The sequence below is a fragment of the Lampetra planeri genome, unplaced genomic scaffold (genome assembly GCF_965212315.1).
Source record: "Lampetra planeri unplaced genomic scaffold, kcLamPlan1.2.h2 scaffold_696, whole genome shotgun sequence".
NCBI lineage: Eukaryota > Metazoa > Chordata > Hyperoartia > Petromyzontiformes > Petromyzontidae > Lampetra > Lampetra planeri.
The window spans coordinates 13230-28648 of NW_027615519.1; the positions used below are offsets into that span (position 1 = coordinate 13230).

At 51.3% G+C, this 15419-nt stretch overlaps 1 pseudogene; it reads right to left on the bottom strand.

The window, feature by feature from the left end:
- Positions 1–13241: 13241 nt before the first annotated feature.
- LOC144741754 (trace amine-associated receptor 365 pseudogene) lies at positions 13242–14360 on the bottom strand (annotated as a pseudogene).
- Between the last annotated feature and the right edge of the window lie 1059 nt (positions 14361–15419).

The window sequence follows — 15419 nt, forward strand, 5'->3', positions numbered from 1 at the left end:
TAATCCGGCGCCTGCATCGGCTTCTTCGTCCGACGACGACGAACTCCCTCCAACCGCGGATCCTGTTGGGGTGGTGGAGGAGAGCCCGGCTGAGGAGACCACGGGAACGGGAGTGGAGGATGTTGGCGCGGTGGCGGGTCCGTCGACATCATCAGACGCGGATCAACGATGGCAAGCGATGGCGGTACAACTGGAGGCACTTAAGGACGTCCTGGCGCATCTATGCCATCTCGTCGCGCCAGGGACGATGGATGATGCAAGTGGTGCTCCGCGGGCCGCCACGTTGCCTGTCCTGCCGCCGCCATTGCCCACGCGGCAAGAGGCCGCCATTTTGCGCGCTCCGTGGCGCCAAACCGCCATCTTGGCCACGCCGCGGGCCGACGCCATTTTGAATTTGCCATCACAACCACCACCATTGGAAGACGGCGGGAAGAGGAGTCGGAGTCGCCACCTTACAACAGTTAAAGAATTTTCCGTCGGTGGGGACTGGAGCGCGTTCGCCTGCCGCTTCTTGGCGGCGGTACGCACAGCAAGATGGACCGATGCGGAGGCTTTGGAGGTGTTGCCGACTCTCCTGGACGACGAATCTGTCCGATTCTTCCGTTCCATAGCGACCGATAAGAAGGCAACTTTACGTGGTGTTTTTCAAGAAATGGCCGATGCTTATGAGCCACCAGATGATGCGCATCGGCGATTCGCTCAACGACAACGAGCACCAGAGGAGTCGCCCGTGGCGTTCAGGGGTGCGGTGCTGGAGCTGGCCATGGCAGCTTATCCTGAGACGCCACAGGACCTGCTGGAGCCTCTCATATTAGGGAAAATGTTGGAGCTGTCTCGGGATCTAGGGATCCCCATGCCTGTGTGTGGGCATGAGAAGCTAACTTCCCGGATGGCTGCTAAGTGTCTCGATGCGCAATTCAACCTCCGTCGCTGGAAACAAGTGACGGCGTGGACGGGGGAGCCCGTCAAAGAAGAGGAGGCGCTGGGGTGGAACCCTGCGCAGGCCGTCTATGTTCCGGATGACCGGGGCCCTCAACAACTGACGGCCGCCTCCGCTCCATGGACGGGACGCGGCGGGCCGAGACCGCGCGCGGTGCTACCAGAACGGGGCCGTCAGGAGGCGAGGCCTGCGCTTCGGCGCAACGAGGCCGAATGTTTCCGCTGCGGGCGTAGGGGCCACTACGCTAGAGACTGCTGGGCCCGCTTCCCGGCTCCGCCGCAGCAGGAGGCCTCGGCACCGGTCAAGTCGGCTAAAGATCCTCCGAAACAGGCATGTCGGCACGCACCAGACACTCGGCAAGGCTTTCCACCTCACCCACCACCTGTGTTGCGCGATCCTATTGTTGTTGTTAAAGAAAGGCCATCGACGGGGCCTTGTCATTCAGTTACGCAGTGGCGCAAATTGGCACGGAGAGTTGTCGCGGCCGCTACGGGTTCGTCCACTGTACCGGGGTCCATACAAGGTGTGGACGTGCGCATTTTGGTCGACTCGGGCGCGTCTGCGACTATTATATCGGATGTCATTTTCCATCTGTTGGGCATTCCGTCGCGGGCTGTGCGTCCGGTTTATGGGTCGTGCGTCGCTGCGAACGGGGGTAGCATGGGTATCGTGGGTCAGGTGGATGCTAAGATATCTATTGGGGATGTGTCGGCCTCGGGTGTTGTGTTGATATCGAGATCTTTGGCGGTTCCTTGTTTGTTAGGCACCGATTTTTTGGCTAAGATGCCCATTTTGATCAAAATCAATGAGAATTGTATTGAACTGCCGGGGGGCCGTCAAATCTCGTTTCTGCCGTCGCCCTGGGGGCGACCTGCTTCGGCCGTACAAGTGCAGGCGCTGTCCGTCGCATCTGTGGACATCCCACCTGGTACACAGATGCTTATACCCTTGCGGTATCGGAAGCCCCTGCCTGATCGGCTAGGAGCAGTAGGGGTCTTGTTGTCACCGTCCGCCACGATAACAACCGGGTTGGCGTTAGTGGGGGCACAGACCATCGTCCGGCCGGATCAATTACCGTTTTTACAGGTGCTTAATGCGGGGGGAGAAAACGTCCGTGTCCCGGCCGGTACGGTTGTGGCACATGCCACTACGGCGTTTGCGACCCATGATTGTCCACATAGCCGGGGAGTTGTTGCTGGGGTTTCCGAGCCAAGGAGTTCGGATGATCGTTGGGTTGCTCAATTATGTGACGAAAATTCTTCCCTGTCCATGGAGCAACGTGGTGCGCTGCGTAAATTGTTGTTGACATATTCCGACGTGTTCAGCTCCGATGATTTGGATTTGGGCCGCACTTCCTTGCTTTACCATCACATTGAGACGGGCGATGCTGCCCCTATTCGATTAAATTCGCATCGGATGAGTCCTGCGGAGCGAGAACACGTACGGGGGGCAGTGGAAGACATGTTGGCTGCGGACATTATATCGCCATCTCACAGCCCATGGGGCGCTCCAGTCGTCTTGGTTAAGAAGAAGGATGGCAAATTGCGATTTTGTGTTGATTTCCGCAAATTGAATAAGATATCGGTGGCAGATGCGTACCCCCTGCCGCGTATGGATGACTCCCTCGACGCATTGTCGGGGGCTAAGTTCTTTTCCACACTGGACCTCTCTTCGGGATTTTGGCAGCTTCCCCTTGACGAGTCCTCACGGGAGAAAACCGCATTCCGTACGCCGCAGGGGTTATTTCAATTCAACTGTCTCCCGATGGGATTGAATGCGGCCCCTGCTACATTTCAAAGATTGATGGAGCTCGTTTTGACGGGGTTGCAGTGGGAGACATGTCTTATATATTTGGACGATATCATTGTCTTCAGCCGCACATTCGATGAACATTTGACGCGGCTGGAGACAGTGTTCACGAGGATGCGTTCTGCCAAATTGAAATTCAAACCAAAGAAATGTCACCTACTGCAACGGTCCGTCCGCTATTTGGGGCACATTGTGAGCGCTGAGGGAGTGTCCACGGATCCGGAAAAGACGGCGTGCGTCCGGGATTGGCCGACTCCGGCCACCGTGGGGGATGTTCGGCGGTTTTTGGGATTTGCCTCGTATTACCGAAGATTCGTGCCGGGTTTTGCGACGATTGCGAGGCCTTTGCATCTCCTTACGGGTAAAGGACGGAAGTTTGTTTGGGGACAGCCGGAGGAGGCGGCCTTTCGGAGTCTGCGTGATCTATTGGCCACGGCCCCAACATTGGATTATCCCGATTTCGATCACCCATTCATTCTTGATACGGACGCGAGTGACACAGGTATTGGGGCGGTGTTATCACAGTCTAAAGGGGGTGTAGAGCGTGTCGTGGCGTATGGTAGCCGAGTCTTGTCTCCTGCGGAAACCCGCTACTGTGTCACTCGCAGAGAACTATTGGCGGTTGTTTTTTTCCTACGGCAATTTCGACCATACCTCTACGGTCGTTCTTTTATTGTGCGTACGGATCATGCGGCCTTGCAATATGCCCTTAAAATTGACCAGCCATCCGGACAGTTGGCACGTTGGTTGGACACGCTACAGGAATTTTCCTTCCAAATTCAACATCGGAAGGGAGTGCGCCATGCGAACGCTGACGCACTTTCCAGATTACCGCGGCGCGCCCCTTGTAAATGTGAGTCGGGGACGCATAGGTGTTCGCCGATTCCAAACCCCCCTCAGCCGCTCACGTTGGCCGTCGAGAAGTCGGACACTCCGATGGAACCGGGACCGGCTGACGGGGTTTTGAATCTGCCGCGGTCTGTCTGGATCCGGGAACAGATGATGGATGAGTCATTGGTGTCCTTGCGGAAGCGGTCTGCTAAGGACGATGGGAGTCCGAGTACGGCTGTGGGGCCGCAAACCGCTCTCCGAGATGGTCTGCTTATGTGGCGGGAGGGGTTCCAGGAACGTTGGCGCCTGGTGGTACCAACGTCCTTGCGGTTCGAGTTGATTAGAACCCTCCATTGTGACACTCTCTTACATTTAGGGGTGCAGAAGACCTTGTTGACGTTGCAACGTCATTATTTTTGGCACGGCATGGCGACAGATGTCGTAGGGCACGTGCGCGCGTGCCCTGCGTGTGCACAACGTAAGCCGCCGAAACATCCTTACGTGCCGCCTCTCCAGTCGATTCAGGTGTCTCGAGTCAATGAATTGGTGGCACTGGACATATTAGGACCTTTTCCACCATCGGCGAGGGGTAATAAATATTTGCTGGTAGGGGTTGAGTACCTCTCCCGTTGGCCAATGGCCTGGCCGTTGCCCGATCAGTCGGCCGCGGCCATTACCGACGCCTTTTTGTTTGGGTATATTATGGATAAGGGGGCGCCTGAGAGACTCCTCACGGACCAGGGCAGGAATTTCTCTTCTAAATTATTGGCGGAAGTGTGCGCGGGCCTTGGGACTAAGAAAGTACGGACATCCCCATACCATCCGCAGACGGATGGTATGGTTGAACGGCTGAACAGGACATTGTCTGCCATGCTTTGCCACACCGTGAGTGAACAACAATCAGATTGGGATCTGCACATCCCCGGGGTGCTTTCGGCGTACAGGATGACGCCTCATGCGGCTACAGGATATTCGCCGTTTTACCTTATGTATGGTCGGGAAAACGTGCCGCCGGTGGATGTGCAATTGGGAACTGGGGTGAAGGGACCTCGTAAACCACTTCCTGAATACATTCAGGACACGGTTCGCCGAGTCACAGAGGCGCGGGAGAATGCCCGCGTGGCTACGGCCAAAGCCCAGGCCCGGAACGAGCGATATGCGCGACGGTCTGAGGGGGAGTGCCCTTGGAAGGTTGGGGACCTAGCCTGGCTTCATTGTCCACAGGTACGTCCGGGGACCTCGCCGAAATTGCACAAACCCTGGCATGGTCCCGTACGCCTCATTGCGGTTCCCAACCCACAGACAGCACGCGTCCAGATTGGGTCTCGTCGCTGGGTTGTGCATACGTCGCGCTTGAAACCATATGTTGCTCCCTTACATGATGCGTCATCCCCCAATGTTGCCTTGCCGGGGTCTGTTGCTGCTGACTCTCCCCTGCCTGCGTCCATTGATCTCGCTGGAGCGCCTGTCGTACCTGTTCCAGACAGGCCGGCCGTGACATTGCGGGGGACGAGGGGCCCTGCTCGGAGGACGCCTGCCAGGTCTGCGGGACCTTCGAGCCCTGCAGCCCTTCCGACCCAGCTGCGGGCACGGTCACAGGACAAGCCCAAGACTAACTCTTTAGGGACACGGGACGTCGGTGGACTTCCAGCTGCGACAGGGGGATTACCCCCTGTCATTCCTCGACTTTCATCGCGTTCCCGTTCTGCGAGTGGGCCGCCGACCGTCCGGGACGGGCCGGCGACCCGCACACGTTCCAAATCGCTTACGTTTCGTTGATTGTTGCTGTCTTGTTATTTTTTTCTTACAGTTGTATTTATTGCATGCTTTGTACGATCGTTGATGTTGATTGCGTTGTTGTTGTTCTTGCTGTTACATTATATGCTTAGTGTCCTTTAGGGGGGGAAGCTCGGTTCGCCGCATTACGATTTGCTATTGGTCAGCCGAGGTCGGCTGGGATTTTTCTACGGGGGAGGGTGGTGTAATGCGGGCGTAAGCGACCTTCCGGAGGTGACGTCACGGGGGGTGGAGTCATGTGACGTGGGGGTAAGGTTCGGGGCTTTAAGCGGGTAAACCGGAAGGGGAAGGTAGTCGGGGTGTGAGCGGAAAAGAGTGAGGCCACGCGGGCAAGTGTGGAGAGGGGGGGCGCCGACGGCGATCGGGAGCCAACCCCGAAGATAAGAGGAAGCTGCGGAGTGGTGTGCAGCTGGGGAGGAGACAGCCAGGAGGGCTGCGTGTTAGAGGCAGCGGTGTGGCTGCCAGGAGGAGCTGCGGAGAGAGAGAGAGAGGGGGCTGCTTGTTAGAGGCAGCGGTGTGGCTGCCAGGAGGGGCTGCAGAGAGAGAGAGAGAGAGCAAGAAGCTGTGAGAGCTGCGGAGGGAGAAGAGCAGCAGAGAGTACAGCCAAGGGGGGCTGTGTGAGAGAAACAGCAGCGGAGCTGCTGTTGTGGATCGGGCCGACATTGGAGTCAGCACCGTGGAGAAGCTACAGAGTAAAGACAGCCGTGTGGGTGTACAGCACGAACCGAATAATAAAGGACACTGAGCCAGACATCGTGGTCCAGTCGTTTATTACACATGGGCAGTGTTGAGTCGATGGTGCAGTGCTGAGTCTAATGTGCAGTGCTGAGTCTATGTTGCAGTGTTGAGTCTATAGCGCAGTGTTGAATCTATGTGCAGTGCTGAGTCTATGCGCAGTGTTGAGTCTATGGTGCAGTGCTGAGTCTATTGTGCAGTGCTGAGTCTATGTTGCAGTCTTGCGTCTATGGGCAGTGTTGAGTCTATTGTGCAGTGCTGAGTCTATGGTGCAATGTTGAGCACTAAGACAGAATGGCTACAATAATGCTCAAATTAACAGAGCACTAAATGCCAAATCACGATCGCAAAGCAACACTGCTGAAAGCGATTAGATTATTAAAACAATAAAAAATACCATTTATCTCAGGAGTAACTGACAAATTAGCCCGTGTTTTGCAAAAGCAAAACATTACTGTAAGATTTGGTACAGTACACAAAATTCAACAACTAGTAACTTGCACTAAAGACGAATTACCTAAATTATCAACAGAAGGTGTATATCGGATTAATTGTTTGTGTGGCAGATGCTATATTGGACAGACAGGGCGTAATATTAGTGTAAGACTAAAAGAACACCAGATAAATATTAAACTATCGCAAACACAACTGTCAGCAGTGGCAGAACATGCTTGCCAACAGGGACACTCAATTGATTTTGACAACGTTGAAGTGTTGTGTAAAACTAGTTACTACTGGCAAAGACTAATTAGAGAATCCATTGAAATTGAGAGAAACAGAAATAACTTTAATCGCTCAGACAGCTACAGGCTTAGTGCGGCCTGGAAGCGTATTATTAAATAAGATACATTACAATTCCTTATAGGGGAAACAAACACTAACTGATTACTAACGTAGCATAATCACAATACAACACATTCCACTCTAAAATCGTTGCACCTGATGAGTTAATGATGACGTCACCCTGCTGCTGCTCTATATAAGAAAGGGAGACAGAGGAGAGCCTCGCCTTTCTGGCGAATTGCCCGATGATGCTGGATGCAATTACCAGCGAAACGTCGTACTCAAATTGTAAATGTTGTGGTTTCATGCTTCAACACACCGGTGGGCTAAAGCAGTGAACTATTTGTCTTTTGTCAACGTGACACTTTTTTACTGATTGGCCGTGTCGGGTGGTGAAGGGTTATGACACATTTATAAATAACGCGATCTAAACCCAAAAACGTTGATTATGAATAATATTGGTCGCGAAAGCCTACGTGTCAAACTATGGTACAGTGTTGTGTCGATGATGCAGTGTTGGGTCTATGGTGCAGTGTTGAGTGCATGGGCAGTGTTGAGTCGATGGTGAAGTGGTGAGTCTCTGGTGCAGTGTTGAATATATGGGCAGTGCTGAGTCTTTGGGCAGTGTTGCGTCTATGGTGCAGTGCTGAGTCTGTGGGCAGTGTTAAGAGTATGGGCAGTGTTGAGTATGGGTAGTGTTGAGTCTATGCTGCAGTGTTGTGTCTATTGTGGAGAGTTGAGTCGATGGTGCAGTGTTGAGTCTATGGTGCAGCCCTGAGTCGATGGTGCAATGTTGAGTTCATGGGAAGTATTTTTCGATTTAAAGCTTTCGTGACTGCAGGGATTCATATTCTTGGTTCTTTCGGTAAAGTCACGTAGAAGGGATATAATAAAATAATAAAAATAAAAGAATAACATTCTCACGACGTTTCGATTGCAGTCGATTGAGTCTATTGTGCAGTGCTGAATCTATTGTGCAGTGCAGAGTCTATGTTGCAGTGTTGAGTCTATGTTGCAGTGTTGAGTCTATGTTGCAGTGTTGAGTCTATGGGGCAGTGTTGAGTCTATGGGAAGTGCTGAGTCTATAGTACAATGTTGAGTCTATGGGCAGTGTTGAATATATGGGCAGTGCTGAGTCTATGGTGCAGTGTTGAGTCTATGGTGCAGTGTTGAGTCTATGGTGCAGTGCTGAGAATATGATGCAGTGTTGGGTCTATGGTGCAGTGTTGAGTCTATGGGCAGTGTTACGTCTATTGTGCAGTGTTGTGTCTATGATGCAGTGTTGGGTCTATGGTGCAGTGTTGAGTGCATGGTGAAGTGTTGAGTCGATGGTGCAGTGCTGTGTCTATGGTGCAGTGCTAAGTCTATGGTGCAGTGTTGAGTGCATGGGCAGTGTTGAATCGATGGTGCAGTGGTTAGTCTATGGTGCAGTGCTGAGTCTAATGTGCAGTGCTGAGTCTATGTTGCAGTGTTGAGTCTATAGCGCAGTGTTGAATCTATGTGCAGTTCTGAGTCTATGGTGCAATGATAGTGCACTGTTTTTGAGTTGAACGCCTTTTGGCGTCATCTGGTCCAACACAAATGGAGACTAGGCTCCAAGGAAAGCTGTCTCAGGTGTGGACCAATCAACTTCAAGGACAGTGCATATCATTACCATTATCAGAGTTGCTTCTTTTTGTTTAAATTTTGACTACTTGTGTTGTGGTTATTGCAAACATGATGCCTTGTATAAAGGTGTCAGTTTGTACCAGTTTAAAGGGTAAAAACCTACTACTCTATGGGCAGTGTTGAGTCTATGGAAAGTGCTGAGTCTATAGTGCAATTTTGAGTCTATGGGCAGTGTTGAGAGTATAGGCAGTGTTTAGTCTATGGGCAGTGTTGAGTCTATGGTGCAGCGCTGAATCTATGGTGCAATGTTGAGTCTATGGTGCAGTGCTGAGTCAATGGGCAGTGCTGAGTCTATGGGCAGTGCTGAGTCTATGGTGCAGTGCTGAGTCTATGGTGCAATGTTGAGTCTATGGGAAGTGCTGAGTCTATAGTGCAGTGTTTAGTCTATGGGCAATGTTGAGTCTATGGTGCAGCGCTGAGTCTATGGTGCAATGTTGAGTCTATGGTGCAGTGCTGAGCCTATGGTGCAGTGCTGAGTCTATGGTGCAGTGTTGAGTCTATGTTACAGTGTTGAGTGCATGGGCAGTGTTGAGTCGATGGTGCAGTGGTTAGTCTATGGTGCAGTGCTGAGTATAATGTGCAGTGCTGAGTCTAATGTGCAGTGCTGAGTCTATGTTGCAGTGTTGAGTCTATAGCGCAGTGTTGAATCTATGTGCAGTGCTGAGTCTATGGGCAGTGTTGAGTCTATGGTGCAGTGCTGAGTCTATTGTGCAGTGCTGAGTCTATGTTGCAGTCTTGCGTCTATGGGCAGTGTTGAGTCTATTGTGCAGTGCTGAGTCTATGGTGCAATGTTGAGCACTAAGACAGAATGGCTACAATAATGATCAAATTAACAGAGCACTAAATGCCAAATCACGATCGCAAAGCAACACTGCTGAAAGCGATTAGATTATTAAAACAATAAAAAATACCATTTATCTCAGGAGTAATTGACAAATTAGCCCGTGTTTTGCAAAAGCAAAACATTACTGTAAGATTTGGTACAGTACACAAAATTCAACAACTAGTAACTTGCACTAAAGACGAATTACCTAAATTATCAACAGAAGGTGTATATCGGATTAATTGTTTATGTGGCAGATGCTATATTCGACAGACAGGGCGTAACATTAGTGTAAGACTAAAAGAACACCAGATAAATATTAAACTATCGCAAACACAACTGTCAGCAGTGGCAGAACATGCTTGCCAACAGGGACACTCAATTGATTTTGACAACGTTGAAGTGTTGTGTAAAACTAGTTACTACTGGCAAAGACTAATTAGAGAATCCATTGAAATTGAGAGAAACAGAAATAACTTTAATCGCTCAGACAGCTACAGGCTTAGTGCGGCCTGGAAGCGTATTATTAAATAAGATACATTACAATTCCTTATAGGGGAAACAAACACTAACTGTAACATAATCACAATACAACACATTCCAAATGATTACTAATCTACAACTCGCATCGTAACAACTGCCTGATTACTAATCTAGTATATAATTACAATAACCCCCCCCCACTCTCAAATCGTTGCACCTGATGAGTTAATGATGACGTCACCCTGCTGCTGCTCTATATAAGAAAGGGAGACAGAGGAGAGCCTCGCCTTTCTGGCGAATTGCCCGATGATGCTGGATGCAATTACCAGCGAAACGTCGTACTCAAATTGTAAATGTTGTGGTTTCATGCTTCAACACACCGGTGGGCTAAAGCAGTGAACTATTTGTCTTTTGTCAACGTGACACTTTTTTACTGATTGGCCGTGTCGGGTGGTGAAGGGTTATGACACATTTATAAATAACGCGATCTAAACCCAAAAACGTTGATTATGAATAATATTGGTCGCGAAAGCCTACGTGTCAAACTATGGTACAGTGTTGTGTCTATGATGCAGTGTTGGGTCTGGTGCAGTGTTGAGTGCATGGGCAGTGTTGAGTCGATGGTGAAGTGGTGAGTCTCTGGTGCAGTGTTGAATATATGGGCAGTGCTGAGTCTATGGGCAGTGTTGCGTCTATGGTGCAGTGCTGAGTCTGTGGGCAGTGTTAAGAGTATGGGCAGTGTAGAGTATGGGTAGTGTTGAGTCTATGCTGCAGTGTTGTGTCTTGTGGAGAGTTGAGTCGATGGTGCAGTGTTGAGTCTATGGTGCAGCCCTGAGTCGATGGTGCAATGTTGAGTTCATGGGAAGTATTTTTCGATTTAAAGCTTTCGTGACTGCAGGGATTCATATTCTTGGTTCTTTCGGTAAAGTCACGTAGAAGGGATATAATAAAATAATAAAAATAAAAGAATAACATTCTCACGACGTTTCGATTGCAGTCGATTGAGTCTATTGTGCAGTGCTGAATCTATTGTGCAGTGCAGAGTCTATGTTGCAGTGTTGAGTCTATGTTGCAGTGTTGAGTCTATGTTGCAGTGTTGAGTCTATGGGGCAGTGTTGAGTCTATGGGAAGTGCTGAGTCTATAGTACAATGTTGAGTCTATGGGCAGTGTTGAATATATGGGCAGTGCTGAGTCTATGGTGCAGTGCTGAGTCTATGGGGCAGTGTTGAGTCTATGGTGCAGTGTTGAGAATATGATGCAGTGTTGGGTCTATGGTGCAGTGTTGAGTCTATGGGCAGTGTTACGTCTATTGTGCAGTGTTGTGTCTATGATGCAGTGTTGGGTCTATGGTGCAGTGTTGAGTGCATGGTGAAGTGTTGAGTCTATGGTACAGTGTTGAGTGCATGGGCAGTGTTGAGTCGATGGTGCAGTGGTTAGTCTATGTCGCAGTGTTGAGTCTTTGGTGCAGCGCTGAGTCTATGGTGCAATGTTGAGTTTATGTGCAGTGTTGAGTCGATGGTGCAGTGCTGTGTCTATGGTGCAGTGCTAAGTCTATGGTGCAGTGTTGAGTGCATGGGCAGTGTTGAATCGATGGTGCAGTGGTTAGTCTATGGTGCAGTGCTGAGTCTAATGTGCAGTGCTGAGTCTATGTTGCAGTGTTGAGTCTATAGCGCAGTGTTGAATCTATGTGCAGTTCTGAGTCTATGGTGCAATGATAGTGCACTGTTTTTGAGTTGAACGCCTTTTGGCGTCATCTGGTCCAACACCAATGGAGACTAGGCTCTAAGGAAAGCTGTCTCAGGTGTGGACCAATCAACTTCAAGGACAGTGCATATCATTACCATTATCAGAGTTGCTTCTTTTTGTTTGCATTTTGACTACTTGTGTTGTGGTTATTGCAAACATGATGCCTTGTATAAAGGTGTCAGTTTTGTACCAGTTTAAAGGGTAAAAACCTACTACTCTATGGGCAGTGTTGAGTCTATGGAAAGTGCTGAGTCTATAGTGCAATTTTGAGTCTATGGGCAGTGTTGAGAGTATAGGCAGTGTTTAGTCTATGGGCAGTGTTGAGTCTATGGTGCAGCGCTGAATCTATGGTGCAATGTTGAGTCTATGGTGCAGTGCTGAGTCTATGGGCAGTGCTGAGTCTATGGTGCAGTGCTGAGTCTATTGTGCAGTGCTGAGTCTACGTCGCAGTGTTGAGTCTATGGTGCAGCGCTGAGTCTATGGTGCAATGTTGAGTGCATGGGCAGTGTTGAGTCTATGGTGCAGTGTTGAGTCTATGGGCAGTGTTGAGTTTATGGTGCAGTTCGGAGACTATGGTGCAATGTTGAGTCTATGGTGCAGTGTTGAATATATGCGCAGTGCTGAGTCTATGGTGCAGTGCTGAGTCTATGATGCAGTGTTGGGTCCATGGTGCAGTGTTGAGTCTATGGGCAGTGCTGTGTCTATGGTGCAGTGCCCAGTCTATGGTGCAGTGTTGAGTCTATGGTACAGTGTTGAGAGCATGGGCAGTGTTGAGTCGATGGTGCAGTGGTTAGTCTATGGTGCAGTGCTGAGTGTATGGTGCAGTTTTAAATCTATGGTGCAGTGTTGAGTTGATGGTGCAGTGCTGAGTCTATGGACAGTGTTGAATCTATAGTGCAGTGCTGAGTCTATTGTGCAGTGCTGAATCTATGGTGCAGTGTTAAGTCTATTGTGCAGTGTTCAGTCTATTGGCAGTGCTGAGTCTATGGGGCAGTGTTGAGTCTAGGGGCAGTATTGAGTCTATGGTACAGTGTTGAGTGCATGGGCAGTGTTGAGTCGATGGTGCAGTGGTTTGTCTCTGGTGCAGTGCTGAGTCTTTGTTGCAGTGTTGAGTCTATTGTGCAGTGTTGAGTCAATGGTGCAGTGTTGAGTCAATGTGCAGTGTTGAGTCTATGGTCAGTGTTGAGTCTATGGTGCAGCGCTGAAAATATGGTGCAATGTTGAGTCTATGGTGCAGTATTGAATCTATGGACAGTGCTGAGTCTATGGGCAGTGTTGAGTTTCGGAACAGTATTGAGTCAATGGGCAGTATTGAGTGCATGGGCAGTGTTGAGTCGATGGTGCAGTGGTTAGTCTATGGTACAGTGCTGAGTCTATTGTGCAGTGCTGAGTCTATGTTGCAGTGTTGAGTCTATGGTGCAGTGTTGAGTTGATGGGCAGTGCTGAGTCTATAGTGCAGTGTTGTGTCTATGGTGCAGTGCTGAGTTTATGGGCAGTGTTGAAAGTATGGGCAGTGTTGAGCGTATGGGCAGTGCTTAGTCTATGGTCAGTTTATCCCAAAGAACCATCATCAACTTGACCTCTGGCCCACCTCCACCACCCCTACCACCACCAGCACACTCCCATCACCCCACTCGGTCTCGGAGGTTGTAGAGGTCAGTGCCGCGTGCCCCGGGCCTGGTTGCCTTGCCTCCGAGGATGACGCGGAAGGCGCCATTGAAGGAGCGGTTGAAGGACGCGAGCAGCACGGGGTTCACTGTTGAGTTGATGTATGGCAGCCAGTTCACCGCCTCCCACGTCGCCGGCGTCGTGCCGTAGCCTAACATGGGCTCGGTGGATGCCAGCAGGATGTAGGGCAGCCACAGGAGGATGAAGACGCCCATGATGATGCCCATGGTCTTGGTGGCATTGTGCTCTCGCTTCATCGCCTCCCAGCGGCTCCGGCCATGTGCATCAAGCGGCCCGGAGGCATGCACCTTCCTTGCTTGGTCGCGGGCCACGCCGTAGGTCTTCACGTTGGCCGCCGCCATGACGAGCATTGGCGCCACGTAGGCGCCCACGTTGGCGAACGTCGTGGCGGCGTTCATGAAGACGCGGCAGCTGTGTGGGCAGCTCTCAGCCGCGATGACGCCCTCCATGCCCGCGACATTCCAGCCAGCAAGGAAGGTGGCGCCGTAAACGGCGAGGCCCGACCACGAGAGGGTGAGCATCGCGATGAGCACGCGCGGCGTCACCCGCTGCCGGTAGCGCAGCGGGTCACTCACTGAGATGTAGCGCTCGGCCGAGATGCACGCAAGGTTGATGATGGACGAGCACGTGGCAGAGAAGTCGAGCCACGTGTGCAGGAGGCAGAAGAGGTCGCCATAGGGCCAGCAGTTGTCGGCGGTGCGCATGGCGCTGAAGGGCATGATGAGCGAGCCGACGAGGAGGTCGGCAGCGGCGAGCGAGGCGACGAGGACGTTGGAGCGCGTCTGCAGCTGCCGGAAGAAGGCAATGGAGGCGATGATGAGGAGGTTGCCCGCCAGCGTGATAAGGATGGCGAGGAAGAGGATGGTGAGGAGGAGGGCGCGCCCCATCTGGCTCAGATCCGAGGGGGTGCAGCTGAGGCCGTAGAGGGACGGCACACAGTGGTTGGAGTTCGGTGTCGGTGGTGGTGGCGAAGATGATGATGTTGGTGTAGATAGTAGTAGCTGTAGTAGTGGCGGTGGTGACAGTGAGAGTTGGAATGAGGGGAGTGGATTCATGTCGGGTAAAAATCTGAAAAAACGGAAGTGGGAAGGGGCGAATACGCGGCTGGTTAATGTGGAATGCCATTGGGTCGACTGCTGTGCCAGGCTAGGTTCAGGAGGAGGTCACGGGACAAAACCAAGTGGTGCCACTGGTTGACTCCTGTGCCAGGCTAGGTGTAGAAGGGTGTCACGGGACAGATGCAGGTGGTGCTGTGGGTTGACTGTGGGGCCAAATAATGCCGTCCGACTGATTCCGAGTGATATCTAAGCTGCCAAACCGTAGCTGGTCATAAGCACACTGCCCAGGTATGGAAACTCTCCACTCTCTCCACAACTGTCCCATCATTCATGGGGAGTTGAGGTGGTGGATTGTTTGATGATACAATATACCCAGGCAGGTGTTTAGTTTTGGTGGGGATGACGGTAAGGCCCCACCTCTTAGTGGCACACTCCAGGTTCAGCAGCAGCACCTCCAAGTCCTCCTCTGAGTGAGCAGCAATCACCAAATCATCAGCATATGTAACATAGTTGACCAGTAGGGAGCCATCCCTTGACCACACCGGGGCATCAATCAGCCTCCCATTGTATCTGAACTAGATGGAGATTCCACTGGTACAGCTGTAGAGTGATAGTGCTGGCTGTTGACTGAAAGTGGTAACTGCAGTGTACAGTAGTACACACGTCAGCAGGTGACAGTATATACAGGGGGAAGACAACTAGGGCAGAGTTCATGGAGGGGTCCATATGGAAGCCCCGGGAACTTGCTAGTAGGTTCCAGTAGGGGTGTGTGGCCAGGGCGGAGCAAGGCCATGCCAGGAGCATAAGAGGGAGCCCTGAGCGAGAGCTCAGGTCTATGCTGTTGTCTCGCCACCATCGTCGCCGCCGTCCTCACCATTGCTGGACGTCTCTAGCTTGACAACCTGCCATCTGTTCTAGCTAGATAGTGCCGCCGACAATAGATGGTTGTGTGTGATATATAAAGTGTACACCCACGTAGGGTGTGTATAGTCCCCATTGTGTGTAAGAATAAAGAAGGTGCCTCCTATTACTTCTGTCTCTGAACTGCGTCACTAC